Below are 16,362 nucleotides of genomic sequence, written 5' to 3' on the forward strand. Positions count from 1 at the left end.
GGGAGTCTGTGTATGCATACAGTGTGAGGATTTATGATAGGAAGGACATAGACATGACACTTGAGGTCCAACCCAATGTCACTCTGTGTAAGGCAAGTATGCTTCCCTGTGTGTACTAGAAAACATGGTAGCTGGATTACAGGATGGATACACAAAGCAAGTTGCACTTAAAGTCTACTGTACAAAGTGTAAAATAGGAAGACTCATTCAAAAATAGATCCAATAATGCCTAATTTAAATTATACTGGAGCGATTTTAAATATTTCCTTTGGAAAAACAAAAAATACAGGGAATTAAAATTATTACAAAAAAGATAATAATGAAAAGAATAAAAATAAACTGACTTCATTTATAAACATTATATACACACAATTTAGGAAATCCTAAAAGGTCCATCATCTACAACCATCTTTCGATGTATGTTTGTTATAACTTTTAGATGCCACTCAACAAGTGGACAATGAAATTTAGAAACAAGACTACCAGCCCCTTCATCATACTCCAGATATCAACACAATCACGATGGTATCACCCATTTTAATACAGTTGCTTTTGTTGCATATTGTTGTTTTTCTATGAATGTAGCCAAGGAGTTCCTTCTTCAGTGGGTCCAGCTAACCAGTTATTTGCTCATCTATTAAGTGCCAACTTTAAAAAATTACAGTGTCCAGCAGGGAGCAGCATTACAACATTCATAAGACTTAACTTGAACATGAACCGGACAGAAGAAAAAGGGAAAAAAAGAACCACTTACCATAGGTCTGTTCTACAATACATTCAATTTTTAGGGCAGGTGTAAGGCTTCCAGAAAAAAAAAAAAAAAAAAAAAAAAACACTTAAAGTATGTTCTCAAAGTATATATGGGTGATCCACGATTTCAGAATTCCTAAAGCAGGAAATAAAAATTATATTAGGTAAAGGATTCCCCCAGCCACGTTATGTAAAATTAGTATATGACTAAATGTCTCTCGTTTTTAAGGTACATATTCCTCTTAGTGGTTCAATGGGATTCTGAATTCAAATATATGATATACTTTGCATAAAATGATTTAAAAAGACCCAGAATATTAAAGTCCTTTATCCACTAGAAAATTTAAGCAGAAGAAAGTGGATGACATGATATATTAAACCAGAGAGAACAGTGGTCAAGGAATTAAAAGGGTTGACAACAGTTGATATACAATTCTAATATATCAAATTCTAAAGAATTGGCAAGTAACAGGATATAAGATTCATTTCTGCATGCCAGCATGAATATCTGAGGTTAATTTTACCAATGAAAAGGCAGCAGAGAAGTAGTGTATAATGTGGATATGTTAAAACTGATTATTCAAATATTTACTGAATACAAGCAATGCACGTGATAATTGCAGAAAAACTCTGTGACCAGTTAAAAATTTAGTGACAATGAAAAACATACTATGTTTGATACTATCTTGGATGCTAAATCTGCCTAACAGCCAACTAAAATAGTTCCATGTCAGTTCTTATGACTGAAAAAAAAAAAAAGGGGGATTTTCCCATTATAAAATGAACTTTCAGTTATAAAATAAATAAGTCATGGGGATATAATATACAGTATGGTCAATAATATCGTAATAACTTTGGTGACATAATAACTACACTTATCATTTCACAGTACATAAGAATATCAAATAGGTATGATATACACCTGAAACTGTATGTCAATCATACTTCAAAATGAAGTTTTGACTCCATTTTTATTTGAGATGTTAAAGTTTGCTTCATATGTGCTCACATGCAACAATTCAGTGTCTACGCTGAAATACAAATTTTTCCCATTGAAAGAAGATAACATGAATATTCATCTTGGAATATATATAATTTTATATAATTTATGTAATACACACTATCACATATCAATGTAATACTAATAAATAACATGTATTCAAAATTTAACAATATATAAAATGGTTTCTACTATTTTCTTCTGGCAAAATAACATGAAAACCTTAAGTATACGATACTAAGACTACAGTGACTCTCTAATTATTATTTTAATGAAACCAAAAGAAACTGATATATTTTTATTAATCTTCTACACTTTACTATTAAGCTATTCATGGCATTATTTCTTATATTTTGTCCTCCTTACAGTCTTTCTCTTATCCTATATCTTGCCTTTGCTTTCTTTTATTTTTTTTTTTAATTTTTTTTTTTTTAACGTTTATTTATTTTTGAGACAGAGAGAGACAGAGCATGAACGGGGGAGGGTCAGAGAGAGGGAGACACAGAATCGGAAACAGGCTCCAGGCTCTGAGCTGTCAGCACAGAGCCTGACGCGGGGCTCGAACTCACGGACCGCGAGATCATGACCTGAGCCGAAGTCGGCCGCTCAACCGACTGCGCCACCCAGGCGCCCCGCCTTTGCTTTCATACATTTCATTTTGGGGGCACCTGGGTGGCTCAGTCGGTTAAGCGTCCGACTTCAGCTCAGGTCATGATCTCGCAGTTGACGAGTTTGAGCCCCACGTCGGGCTTTGGTCTGACAGCTCAGAGCCTGGAGCCTGCTTCGGATTCTGTGTCTCCCTCGCTCTCTGCCCCTCCACCGCTCATGTTCTATGTCTCAAAAATAAATATAAACATTAAAAAAAAATTTATTCATTTTTTGTGATATTTCCTTATTCCTACCAGTCCATCTTCTCTCTCTTTTCTAATACATTTCTGTTTCAATCTCAATTATTGTTTTCTCAAACTCCTCTCTTTATGACCCTACCAACTTTTTCCCTTTTATGTTAGGACACTTAAAAGTGAGTTTTTTCTGCAACAGTCTGCTTAAATTATACTCTTTCACCCTTTTATAGGCACTGTCCTAGATCTTAACAATATAACCTGATTGGAAACTCCATAAAATTATACTGTTGCTACTTATAGAAATATTTTTCCTCTGATTTATTTAAATATTTGAAGAATTCACTAAACATTTTGGAGTCAATCTCGAAACTGTGAAAAATGTCAAGGACATTTAATCTCACACACTCATTCCAATCAATGAGACCTCCACTATTCTAATAAAGAGGGGATTTAGGATGTTACTACATTAGTATGAACAGATACTGAGTAATAAACTTTTGTAAGTCAACAGAATTTTAGTGCTTTTTATTCATGTGTGTGCATGCACATGTGCATAATATCCTCATTAAAAAGCAAAGCTACATGAAATAAACCCTTACTTCTAATATATATCGTCAAGTCTGAAAAGAATGATTTCCCTATTCAGCACTAATATGAGTATTAACATTAATGGTATTAGTACATTAAAAAATAATTTCATAATATCATAAATGTTGGTTTTTAAAATTATAATTAGATTATATAACACATTTATAATATAATTACCTAAAATGAGACTGCAGTGTGTCGAATAGTGTTCCTCCCTCTGCCCTAAATTCATGTCTACCAATAATCTTAGAATGTGACCTTACTGGGATGTAGGGTCTCTGTGGATATAACTAAGGTAAGGATAAATATGAGGTCATTCTAGATTAGGGTAGGCCCTAACTCCAATGTGAATGTTCTCATACAAGACAGGAAAGGACACAGAGAAACATGGAGAAAAGACAATGTGAAAATGGAGGCAAAGATTGGAGTTATGCTGCCACAAGACAAGGAGCAACAGGAGCCATAATAAACTAGAAGAAGCAAGGACGGATTCTCCCCTAGTGCCTTTGGGACAAACATGGCTCTGCTGACACCTTGATTTTGACCTTCTGGTTTCCAAGTAAATTTCTGTTGTTATAAGCCTCCAAGTTTGTGTTAATTTGTTACGGAAATCCTAGGAAATTAATACATATTTTAGTATTTAGAAGTGGAGTGTTGCTCTAACAGACACGTAAATATTAAAAAAGTTTGAAGAGAGCATTGGTAGATTGCCTTGATGAGACTGCCATAGAAATAGACATGTTAAGGAGATTCTGGTAAAGGTTCAGAAGGTAGTAGACAGAATGGCAGAGAAAACTATCATCTTAGAGAATACATATACTGGCAAGAACAGAATGTTAAAGAAATATGAACATTACAAGGACTCCTGGTAAAGTCTCAAGAAGGAAATGAGGGATATGTTATTCAACACTGGTGGGAAGGCAATCCCCATTATAAATTAGCAGAAAATCTGGCTGAAATGTGCTCTATTGAGTGAAAAGCAGAATGTTTAAGAATGAATTGTATATTTGGCTGAGGAGACTTCCAAAGTATTAAAGGTGTATTATAGTAAAATGTGAGAGAAAGAGAGAAGAAGGAACTGTTAAGCAAAAAAGAAATCAGTACCAAATGACTTGGACAATTCTGAGGCTATCTAGATTACATAAGATGCTAACATCACAAATCATTAGGAAAATGCAAATCAAAACCACAATCAGATACCACTGCAAACTCACTAGGATGGCTATTATCCAAAAAACAAAAACCAACACAAGTTGCTAAGCACAGGGAGAAACTGGAACCCCTACGTACTGTTACTGAACACAAAATGGTCAGCCACTCTGGAAAACACTGTGGCAGTTCCTCACAAAGTGAGACTTACCATATGATCCAGCAAATTCCACTCCTAGGGATACACCTGAAGAAACTGATAGCAGGGACTCTAGCAGATATTTATACACCAATGTTCTTTTCAGTATTACTCATGATAGGCAAAAGGAAACAACCCAAGTGTCTATCAAAAAAATGCATGAACAAAATGTGCTACACACATACAATGAAATACTATTCAACCATAAAAAGAAATGAAGTTCTGATGCATGATACAAGATGAATGAACTTTGAAAAACACTATGCTAAGTGAAAAACATTATGCAAATGCTAATAAAGAATAATATATGATTCCATTTATATAAGGTACCTAGATATGCAAACTCATAGAGACAGAAAGTAGAATAAAAGTTACCAGAGGATGGAGGAATGGGAAGTTATTGCTCAATGGGGAAAGAGTTTCTGTTTGAGATGATGACAAAGTTTCAAAAATAGTGACAATGTTTATACAACACTGTAAATATACTTAGTGGCACTGAATAGTACCCTTAGAAAAAAATAAAATAGTGAATTTTATCACAAAAAGGATTTTTAGCAATATTTATTTATTTTTGAGAGAGAGCGAGGGGCAGAGAGAGAGACAGAGAAGCAACTCCTCATCCATTCAAGTTTTATCATGAGATTGCAGCAATTCAGTTGCATCTTCAGGCTCCACTTCTAATTCTAGTTTTCTTGCTATTTCTACCACATCCATAGTCACTTTCTGAAGGTTTGAAACCCTCAAAGTCAACCATGAAGGCTGGAATTAACTTCTTCCAAACTCTTGTTAACGTTGACATTTTGACCTCTTCCCATGAATCATTAATGTTGTTAATGTCATCTAGAATGGCAAATCCTTTCTAGAAGGCTTTCAGTTTATTTTGCCCAGATCCATCAGAGGAATCACTATCTATTGCAGTTACAGCCTTATGAAATTTATTTCTTAAATAATAAGGCTTGAAAGTTGAAATTACTCCTTGATCCATGGGGTGAAGAATGGATGCTGTGTTAGCAGGCATGAAAACATTCACCTCATTGTACGTCTTCATCAGAGCTCTGGGGTGACCAGATACATTGTCAATGGGCAGTAACACTTTGAAGGAATCTTTTTTTGTGAGAAAACCTTAAACTTAAAATATTCAGTAAACTGTGTTGTAAATAAACGTGCTGTCACCCAGGGTTTGGTGTTCCCTTTACAGAGCACAGACTGAATAGATTTAGCATAATTCTTAAGGGCCCTAGATTTTCAGAATGATAAATAAGCACTGGCTTCAACTTCAAGTCGTCAGTTGCATTAGCCCCTAACAAGAGAATCAGCCTGTCCTTAGAAGCTTTGAGGCCAAGCACTGACTTTTCCTCTCTACCTATGAAAGTCCCAGATGGCATCTTCTTTCAATAGAAGGCTATTTTGTCTATGTCTATATTGAAAATCTAGTTTAGTGTGACCACCTTTGTTAATGATCTTAGCTAGATCTTCTCAATAGTGTTGCAGCTTCTACATGAGCTCTTGCTGCTTCACTACATACTTCTATGTTATAAAGACAGCTTCTTTCTTCAAACCTCACAAACCAACCTCTGCTAGCTTCAAGCTTCTTCTGAAGGTTCCTCATCTCTCTCAGCCTTCACAGAATTGAAGAGAGTTGGAGCCTTGACCCGGATTAGGCTTTCAGCATATCTTGGCTTTCAACATGCCTTCCTCTCTAAGCCATATCTGGCTTTTGATTTAAAGTAAGAGATGTAGGGTCATCTCTCTCTCTCTCTCTCTCTCTCTCTCAAAAGTAAAATAAAATCTTTAAAAAAAATAAGTGAGAGATGTGGGATTTCCCTTTCACCTGAGTACTTAGAGGCCACTGTAGGGCTATTAACTGGCCTCATTTCATATTGTTATGTCTCAGAGAATAGGGTGGCCCAAGGAGATTGAGAGATGGAAAATGGCTGGGACTAGGCAGAACACATGTAAGATTAATTGGTTAAATTCACTGTCTTATATGGGCACAATGTGTGATGTCCCAAACAATTATAATAGTACCATCAAAGGTCACTGATCACAGATCACCATTAACAAATAATAATGAAAAAGGCTGAAATAGTGTGAGAACTACCAAAATGTGAAACAGAGGCACAAAATGAGCAAATGCTGTTGGAAAAATGGTGCCAGTAGACTTTCTCATTGCAGGGTTGCCACAAGTCTCCAATTTGTAACAAATGCACTATCTGTGAAGCACAATAAAGTGAAATAAACCAAGGGATGCCTACAATACAAAATGGCCTTTACCTTTGTTTTTAACTTTCCATTTGGAGAATGAAAAATATAAAAAGTAAGACATGACATTAAAATTCTAAAGATTTTTTAAAATTTTAATCAACATCCATTACCTTACAGTTCTGCAGATTACCAATATAGACAGTCTTGATTGGGTTCTTTGCTCAGGGTATCACAAGGCCAAATATCAGGATTTCAGACTGAGCTCTTCTCTGGAGTCACTGAGGAGCAATCCACCACCAACCACTTCTAGGTTGCTGGCAGAACCCTGTTTCTTGCAACTGAGATATAGTCTAAGGTTCCCTCTTTTTGCTTGTTACCAGCTGAGGGCATCTCTCATCTCCTTAAGGTTTCCTATATTCCTTTTCCCATGCTGTCTTCATCTTCAGACCCAGCATGTTACAACTTCCTCTTCTGTTACCAGGTGGAGAATATTCTTTTTTTCCCCTGAAAGTCTCATGATTAGATCAGGCTCAACATGGTCAGTTTCCCCATCTTTAGGTCAACTGTGCCATGTGAAAACATAATTAGGGAAGTGACATCTAAGAACGTTCACATGTTCCAGGGCTTAGGGTGGGCCATCACTGGGAAGCCAAATTCAATCAGATTCTAAAGATTTTTAAAAGCAAATCTTTTATTAAATTATTAAAGATCTTGTTTCAGTGCTGGACAATCCTGATAAAAAAGTTCTTTAATCTGAGTTGAAATTAAAATTTCTATGCTCTAGAGAAACAAAGGGTCTTATTTCCCTCTCACCAGATTAACACAGGCTTTAGGAAACTCAAAATTATTCATCTCTGGGTTAAATATATTGCACTTACTGTCTCAGTTGTTTCATATCACATTTTCTCACCATCGTAGTCACTATGGTTATATAACCCATTTTAGCAAGGGAAATATGCCTCATTTCTAGTGCTAATATTCATAAATTGGCTAAATAAAGAGCTACCTTTATGGAGGACACTGAGTTTGGATATAAGTGCAACTACTAAATAAGAGCATGGATTTTTGTCATCAGACAGCTCTGTTGTGAATCCTAGTTCTACCACTTAGTAGTTACAGGACTATGATGACTAATTTTGTGTGTCAACTTGACTGGGCTATGGGGTACCAAAATATCTAGTCAAACAATATTCTGGGTGTTCCTGTGAGGGTGCTTCTGGAATAGATCAACATTTAGATTATCAGACTGAGTAAAGCAGATTGCCATCGCTAACATGAGTATGCCTCAACCAATCCGTTGAAGGCCTGAATAGAATAATAGACTGACCCTCAGGCCAGTAAAAGGGGGTGAAAAGCATCAACATACTAGAGATTTTGAAGAATTTCTATAAGATATAATGTATGAAATCATAGTGATAGGTAGGTTAGGGTGGAAATGACAGAGTGGAGTAGTTCTGAAAGAGGTGGTAAGGCCTACAAAACATAAAAAGTACGCTGACCCCTGGCCAAGCACACACAAAGAATGTTTCAGGGAAGATAGGACTTTTTTTCTTGTGATTCCAAAGGGGTTGTGGGCTGAATCAACAGTTATGGAGATTAGCATACTTAAAAAAGGTAAAAACTTCCTGATATGGTGCCTGGAAACCTAGGGAAGAATCCTCCTTATCTGGTTATTAGAGAAGCGCCTGGCCTGTCTGCTTATTTATTCTGAGCAAAGCACACTAATAAGTAAATCCTACCTACCTACCAAAAAACTCCCCATAAATATTCTTTCCATTTAGGGTAAAGATTTGCTATGGAATCAAGAAAAAAACCTATTCCAATAATCTATATTATTCAACTGGTCATATATTAACATCATGGACATCCAAGCATCACCAACATTTAAGGAAACCACAAGAATGAAAAAGGCCCATGATGAAAAAAAGAACAAACAACTCTAGAGATAACAGGTAATTCGAGGGAAAAAGAAAGAAAAAGAATTCTAATTAACATCTTCAGAAAAACTGGATATTGTACCTACAAAATAAGAAGCGTATGAAAGAACAGAATTAAAAGAACAAAGAGTATAGTTTAAAGAAATTTAATAGAATGCCTATCCACCACCATCTCCCCCGCCCCCGCCCTGCAACATACAGAAAAACTTGAAAAGTTGGAACAAAAGTTGAAGAAATACAGAGTAATAACCCAGTGTGGGTGATAATTTCTTTCAAAATAGTACAGGAAAAGAGACTCCTCTGTCCTCTCCAACACACACACACATGAGGAAAAAATAATGGAAAGGACCCAGACAATAAAGAGCAGGAGAAGAAAAAAATATATATACTACTAAGTACATCTTTGATCTAGAGTAGAAGTTGTCAAACTTGGGCCAACAAGCCAAATCCTGCCAGCACCACTTTAGCAATTAAGGTTTTACTGTAATACAGAATGCTTATATGTTTACATGTTCTCTGTGGCTGCTTTCCTACTAACTACAACAGCAGAGTTAAGTTGCAACAGGGACCATATGGTGTACAAAGCCTAAAATATTTACCATTTGGTCTTTTACAGAAACATTTGTCGAATCTTGATCTATAGCTATGCTGTCCAATATAGTAGCAACTAGCCAAATGCAGTGTTTAAATTTAAATAATAAAATTAAAACTTCAGTTCCTCAGTCATGTCAACCACACTGTAAGTGCCCAACAGCCATATGTATTTAATGGTTATTGTACTGGACACTGTAGGCATAGAACATTTCCATCAACAGAAGAAATTCTGCTGGACATGGCTTATTTGGAAATTACTACAATAGATTACTAGAACTGTATTTTAATTATTGCTTTAAAAAGTACTATAGTGAAAAAATAAACATATAGGTAAGAGAAGCAGGAAGAAAGATTAAATTCAGAAAAAGATAAATTAGTAATGTTAGAAATGGAAATCATTAATGCATAAACCTAAGATGTCATTCTATGAAAATACCTTTTATATATATATATATATATGTATATATATATATATATTTTTTTTTTTTTTTTTTTTTTTTTAAATAATGCTTCAGGGGCACCTGGGTGGCTCAGTCAGTTAAGCATCCAACTTCAGCTCAGGTCATGATCTCGCAGTCTGTGAGTTCAAGTCCCAGGTCAGGCTCTGGGCTGACAGCTCAGAGCCTGGAGCCTGCTTTGGATTCTGTGTCTCCATCTCTCTCTGCCCCTCCCCCACACATGCTCTGTGTCTCTCGCTGTCTCTCAAAAATGAATAAATATTACAATTTTCTTTAAAATAATGCTTCAAAGTTATTCAGAGAAAAGAAAATCCAAATATATAGCATTACAAATAAGTTAGTAAATGTCATCACAGATATAGAAGGGATTATAAAAGAATTCAATGTAGGGAATGCAAATAATGCTATCAAACTTGAAAGTAATAAAAAAAGTGTTTCCTAAGACAAAATAATTCAAAGAAAGGTAAAATATGGAACGAGTCATGAATAAAAAGTTTTAAAAAGTTGTATAATAGATGGCTCCAATTTAGTTCTGAGTTAACAAGGAAAATGTTTGCTACGAATTTTAATTTTCATCTTATACTGCAAGAAACTTCATATCCAGTATATAAAGTATAAACATATTTCATACCCAGACTCTTAAACTAGAAAACAGTAGTCAAAATAACATATTTCCCTCTGTTAACACTACTCATTGGGCCAAGAATTATATATTTCTTTAGAGGGGAGCTTTACTAGTCTTTGAGACCCTCCATGCAAAATCAGATATGATGTAAGAAGCTTCAAATAGAATGGTTTTAAATATGTGGCCTTTCCCTGGGTTTCCATAATTATTCATAGTGAAGATGAACTGATCACACCTCATCAGAAATGTCCAGGACAATTAGAACACATGGGTTCAGATTAGCACAACGGTTTTATGCCTATGAGATTCCTCAAAGGTAACACACGAAAGGAGCACCTGGCACCAGTCACCAGTTGTTCAATTCCTTATTTGGGCTTTCTTGAAGAATAGTCCCAGTTTATCCTGCTCTAAAATTTCTTTTACTTTTATCACTGAAAATTGTTAGTGTTCTAGTGTTTACCACTAAAAACGTCTTGTTTACCTTTATAGATACATTTACTTGACAAATTTCCTTGAACTAAAACATGTTTACCTTCTGACACATTTACCCTACTACACTGAATATTCCAACATAGGAGTATACAATAGATTTTTAAATTTTAATTTTAAACTCCCCCAGTTTTCTGTTTATATTTAAATATCCACTAAAAGCGGGATGAACATTAAGTACTCATGTGCTCTGGACAGTTCCAGATTATACCTGCTTTCCTTGCATCCAGTATAATGTGTTATTTTGGCATTCTTAAAATTTCCTAAAAAATTCATGGGTCAGTGAGGAAATCAAACCAAAAAAGTTGAAAATATTTTGAAATAAATGCTTATGAAAACATAAAATATTAAAAGTTGTAGGATGCAGCGAAAGCAGTATTTAGAGAAATTACACTCTTAACTATAAACAGTATATTAGAAAAGAAGAAAGGAAGAAAATCGATGAATTAAGCTTTTATCACAAGGGGGAAAACCAAAATCTCAGCAAATCAAAACCAATAAATGTAGAAAACAGATAAAAATAAAAAGCAGTAATTGACATAGTAAAAAGTGAACATAAAACAGAAAAAAAATTAAGCCCAAAAGTTGATTTTTGGGAAAAGAATAAAAATGAAAAATCTCTAGCAATCCTAACTATGAAAAAAGGAAGAAACACAAATAATATTAGCAATTATAGTCATTAAAAACGTAGTAAGAACTGTTTCTAGTATGGTGAAGTACACTTACGACAAACTCTTCCCATAGACAACCATAAAAGCAAGACCAAATACAAAAACAATTATCTGAAGGCTCTACAGACTAAATAGAAGCCAAAAGATTTTGCTGACAAGTCAAAGTTGTAAAAGATTGTCACAAAGGTTTCTTATTTTTACAGATTTAGTTTCAGCACAATACAGTATAAGTAGTTAAAAAAGGAAAAAAGTCATCCTGAAAAACCTGAAGTATTGCAAACTAACCAATGAAATGGGGAAGCCAGAAAAAAAATCTACCTAATCAATGTGATTTTACATATTGAAAAAGTAATGATTCAATATAGCAGGGAAAGAACTGTCTTTTCAATAGATGGTAGTAGGTCAATAAACTATCTATATAGGAAAAACAAATACACCTTTACTCCTACCTAACACCGAAGGAAAAATAAAATCAATTCCAGCAGATTACAGAAGAAATATCTAGAAGAAACATTGAGATCATCTTTGAAATCTTGGAGTAGGCAAACAGCCATAAAATAAAAAATTGATACATCAGAATATATTCTGACTAAAAATGAAAGACAAAAATATGAAAAGGTAGGGCACTCGGCTGGCTCAGTCTGTGGAGCATGCTACTCTTCATCTCAGCATTGTGAGTTAAAAGCCCCATGTTACGGGAAAAGATTACTTAAAAAATAAAATCTTAAAAAAAAAAAAAGAAAAATATGAGGGGCACCTGGGTGACTCAGTCGATTAAGCATCTGACTTTGGCTCAGGTCATGATCTCACAGTCCATGAGTTCAAGCCCCATGTCTGGCTCTGTGCTGACAGCTGAGAGCCTGGAGCCTGCTTCAGATTCTGTGTCTCCTCTGTGCCCCTCCTCCACTCCAGCTTGGTCTCTCCCTCTCTCTCAAAAATAAATAAACATAAAAAAAAAAAAAAGAATATGAAAAGGGAAGTCACAGACTAAGAGAGGAAATTTGTAACACATTTATTCCAAACTGGACTTCTTTCCAAAATATAAAAAGAATCTAAAAATCTAGACAATCCAACAATACTTAAAAAAAAAAAAAAAATTAGCAAAGACATGACCAGACTCTTCACACAAGAAGTTTATCTAAATGGCCAATAAACATACAAACAGGTGCTCAACTTGATCAGTCAAAATCCAAATGACAATGTCATACCACAACCCTTTCAGAAAGGCTACAGTGAAAAGAAAATATTAAGTGTTGGTAAGGATGACAGGCAACTGAAATTCTCAAACATTCCTGGTTAAGAGTGTAAATTGGTACAACCACGTTAGAAAAATATTTGGCCCCAAACAGCAAACTAGCCAAATCCCTTTCAACAGTAGAATGAATAATGAATTGTGATATATTTACACAATACTACAATTTTTTTAATTTTTATTTAAACAAAAATTTTTAACATATATTTTATTTTTGAAAGACATAGAGCGACAGAGTGCAACTGGGGTGGGGTAGGGTAGGGGCAGAGAGAGACAGGGGGACACAGAATCCGAAGCAGGCTCCAGGCTCTGAGCTGTTAGCACAGAGCCTAATGCAGGGCTCAAACTCACATACTGTGAGATCGTGACCTGAGCCGAAGTCAGATGCTTAACCAACTGAGCCACCCAGGTGCCCCAATTTTTATTTTTATTTTTTAAGTTTATTTGAGAGTAGCAAGCATGGTGGAGGGGCAGAGAGAGAGAGAGAGAGAGAGAGAGAGAGAGAGAATCCCAAGCAGGCTCTGCACTGACAGCACAGAGCCCAATTCAGGGATTGAATTTATATGAACCGTGAGATCATGACCTGAGCCGAAATCAAGAGTTGGATGCTGAGCCATCCAGGCATCCCTACACATCACTATAAAGCAATAAATAATCCACATCTGTACACATTAATAGCAATCATTTCACAAATACAGTGTTGAACAAAAGAAGTCAAATAGTGATGGCTTCATTTACATAAAGTACAAAAACAGGTAAAGCAAATCAGGACCATGGTTTCTCTTTGTGAATGTACTAAAAGGAAGCAAAAAGAGATTATATGGGGTTAAGAACTCACCCTGTGCACACATGATTTTGACATTTATTCATTCAATCATGCTGCCAGAACACCATCAGACCTTGTAGTAAGCCTCTACAAGATCTCTATTAATATGGTTTACCTTCATAGTCACAGTTGTAATATGAACCCTAAGTCTCAAAAAGCCACTGAGGTATCCATTTCAGTCATAAGATGCTAGTTGCTTACCATGACCATTAAGTTTTCTGATATACCTTAAATAGGTTGCTACAGTTTTAGAACTGCACTCGAAGACTTCTCAGAAACCAACTTGTTGGAACCCTTGTGAAAATGGTCCTACTATGTGGCAACAAAAGTGATATTGCTTATGGAAACCTCAGATTGAAATTTTATACAGCTAATTTCATATTAAAGAAGTTTTAGGGTTACAATAAAATTGAGAGAAAAGTACAGAAATTTTCCATATACTCTTGACTCCACACATGTACAGCCTCCCCTATTATCAATATTAGTCACCAGAAAATAGCACATTTTTTTTTACCAAGGATGAACCTATATTGAGATATTATAATCACCCAAAGTCCACAGCTGATCTTAGGATTCACGCTTGGTGCTGTACATTTCTATGGGTTTGGACAAAAGTATAGTGACATATCCAACAATTATATGGAACATTTTCACTAAAAATCCCCTATGCTCTGTTTATTCATCTTTCCCCACCAAACACTTCTGACAACCACTGATCTTTTTATGGTCTCCACAGTTTTGCTTTTCCAGAATTTCAGAGTTGGACTAGGTATGTAGCTTTTTCAAATTGGTTTCTTTCACTTAGTAATTTGCATTTAAGGTTCCTCCATGTCTTTTCATAGCTTGATAGCTCATTTGTTTTTACCACTGAATAATATTCCATCGTCCAGAATTTTATTCATTCATTCACTTAATAAAGGACATCTTGGTTGCTTCTAAGTTTTGGCAATTATGAATAAAGCTGCTATAAACAAACATCCATGTGCAAGTATGTATGTGGCTATTTTCAACTCCTTTGGATAAATGCCTAGGTGAATGACTGTTGGAGCATATGGTAAGAGCATGTTCAGTTTTGTAAGAAATCTCCAAATTATCTTCCAAAGTGGCTGTACAATTTTGATTTTCATCAGCAATGTATAAGAGTTCCTGTTGCTCCACATTCTCATCAGCACTTGGTGTTGTCAGTGTTTCAGATTTTGGCCACTTTAGTAGGTATGCACTAATATCTCAACGTTGCTTAAATTTCCATTTCTCTGATGACATATGATGTGAAGCATCCTTTCATTTGCTTTTTGTCATTTGTATGTCTTCTTTGGTCAAGTGTATCATAAGGTTTTTGGCCCATTTTTAAATCTGGTTGTTTACTATGGAGTTTTTTTTAAAGAGTTTATATATTCTGGATAACAATATTTTATCAGGTATATCATTTGCAAATATTTTCTTGAGTATGTAGCTTTTCTTCTCATTCCCTTGACATTGTCTCTCAAAGAGCAAGAGTTTTTAATTTTAATGAACTCAAGGTAATCAATTCCTTCTTTCATGGATATCTTTGGTTTCACATCTAAAAAAGTATCATATACCCAAGATTGTCTAGTTTTCTCCTATGTTATCTTCTAGGAGTTCTATAGTTTTGCATTTTATGTTTAGATATGTGATCCAGTAGAGTTAATTTTTGTGAAGGATGTAAGGTCTGTGCCTAGATTCTAATTTTTCTTTGCCATTTATATGTTCTTCCAGCATCATCTGTTGAAAAGACTATCTTTGCTTCATTATATTACCCTCGCTCATTTGTCAAAGATCAGTTGATTGTAGTTATGTGAGTTTATTTCTGGGTACTCTATTCTGTTCCACTGATCTGTCTATTCTTTTGCCAATTCCACACTGTCTTAATTAGCGTGACTTTGTAGTAAATCTTGAAGTCATGTGGTTTCAGTCCTCCAATTTTGCTATTTGTGTTTGCTATTTTTGGTCTTTTGCCTCTTCATAAGAACTTTAAAATCAGTTTGTCAATATTCATAAAGTAATTTGCTGGGATTTTAATTTGGATTGCATTGAATCTAGAGATTAATTTGGGAAGAACCGACACCTTGACCTTGAGTTTCATACCCATTAAAATTTTCTTCAATTTTATTCATCAAAGTTTTGTAGTTCTCCTCTTATAGATCTTATAAATATCTTTTTCAGATTTATGCCTAAGTACTTAATTTTTTTGGCTACTAATGTAAATTAGATTGTGTTTTCAATTTCCAATTCCACTCATTCATTGTTGGTATATAGGAGCTGATTTCATTTTGACAGCAAGGAGAGATGGCTTTAATGAGAATGTGTAGGTTGAAGTGAGATTTGAAGGATAAGTAGAAATTAACTAGTGGCCTTTAGGAGGAAGAAAACTTGTGGAGTACAGGAGAATGAATAAATGCTAGAGTAGAGAGAGTAAGGAAGTTTACAGAATGATGTGCCTAAAGAGGCAAGTAGAGGGAACTACATGCAAGTGCTTAGTATTGTTTTTATATTATCAGATTTCTATTTAGAAAGGATTAGGATAGCTCTTGAATAAAGAATACACTGCAGGTGAACCATGATGAGGGCTATATGTCCCAGAATGGATTAGAAAGCTATGAAGAAGTAAACTCCATAGGTCTTGGCAATGTAATGGATACGGCAGAATGATGCTTGAAAGAGGACCTGAGTGGGGCACCTGGGTGGCTCAGTCAGTTAAGCGTCAGACTCTGATTTCGGCTCAGGTCATGATCTCACAGTTTGTGAGTTCGAGC

At 35.1% G+C, this 16,362-nt stretch overlaps 1 protein-coding gene across 6 annotated transcripts in view; it reads right to left on the minus strand.

Moving 5' to 3' along the window:
- Positions 1 to 16,362, minus strand: part of IMMP1L (inner mitochondrial membrane peptidase subunit 1) — an 82,142-nt gene that overhangs the window by 61,522 nt on the left and 4,258 nt on the right. For 4 of the 6 annotated variants that reach the window (XM_042957809.1, XM_042957806.1, XM_042957807.1 and 1 more), the window contains exon 2: positions 755 to 886. The exons of the other annotated variants lie outside the window; for them this stretch is intronic. The gene's annotated coding sequence lies outside the window, so the exon portion shown is untranslated. The remainder of the gene's footprint in view (positions 1 to 754; positions 887 to 16,362) is intronic. 6 annotated transcript variants of the gene reach the window in all.

The sequence above is a fragment of the Panthera tigris genome, chromosome D1, assembly GCF_018350195.1.
Source record: "Panthera tigris isolate Pti1 chromosome D1, P.tigris_Pti1_mat1.1, whole genome shotgun sequence".
NCBI lineage: Eukaryota > Metazoa > Chordata > Mammalia > Carnivora > Felidae > Panthera > Panthera tigris.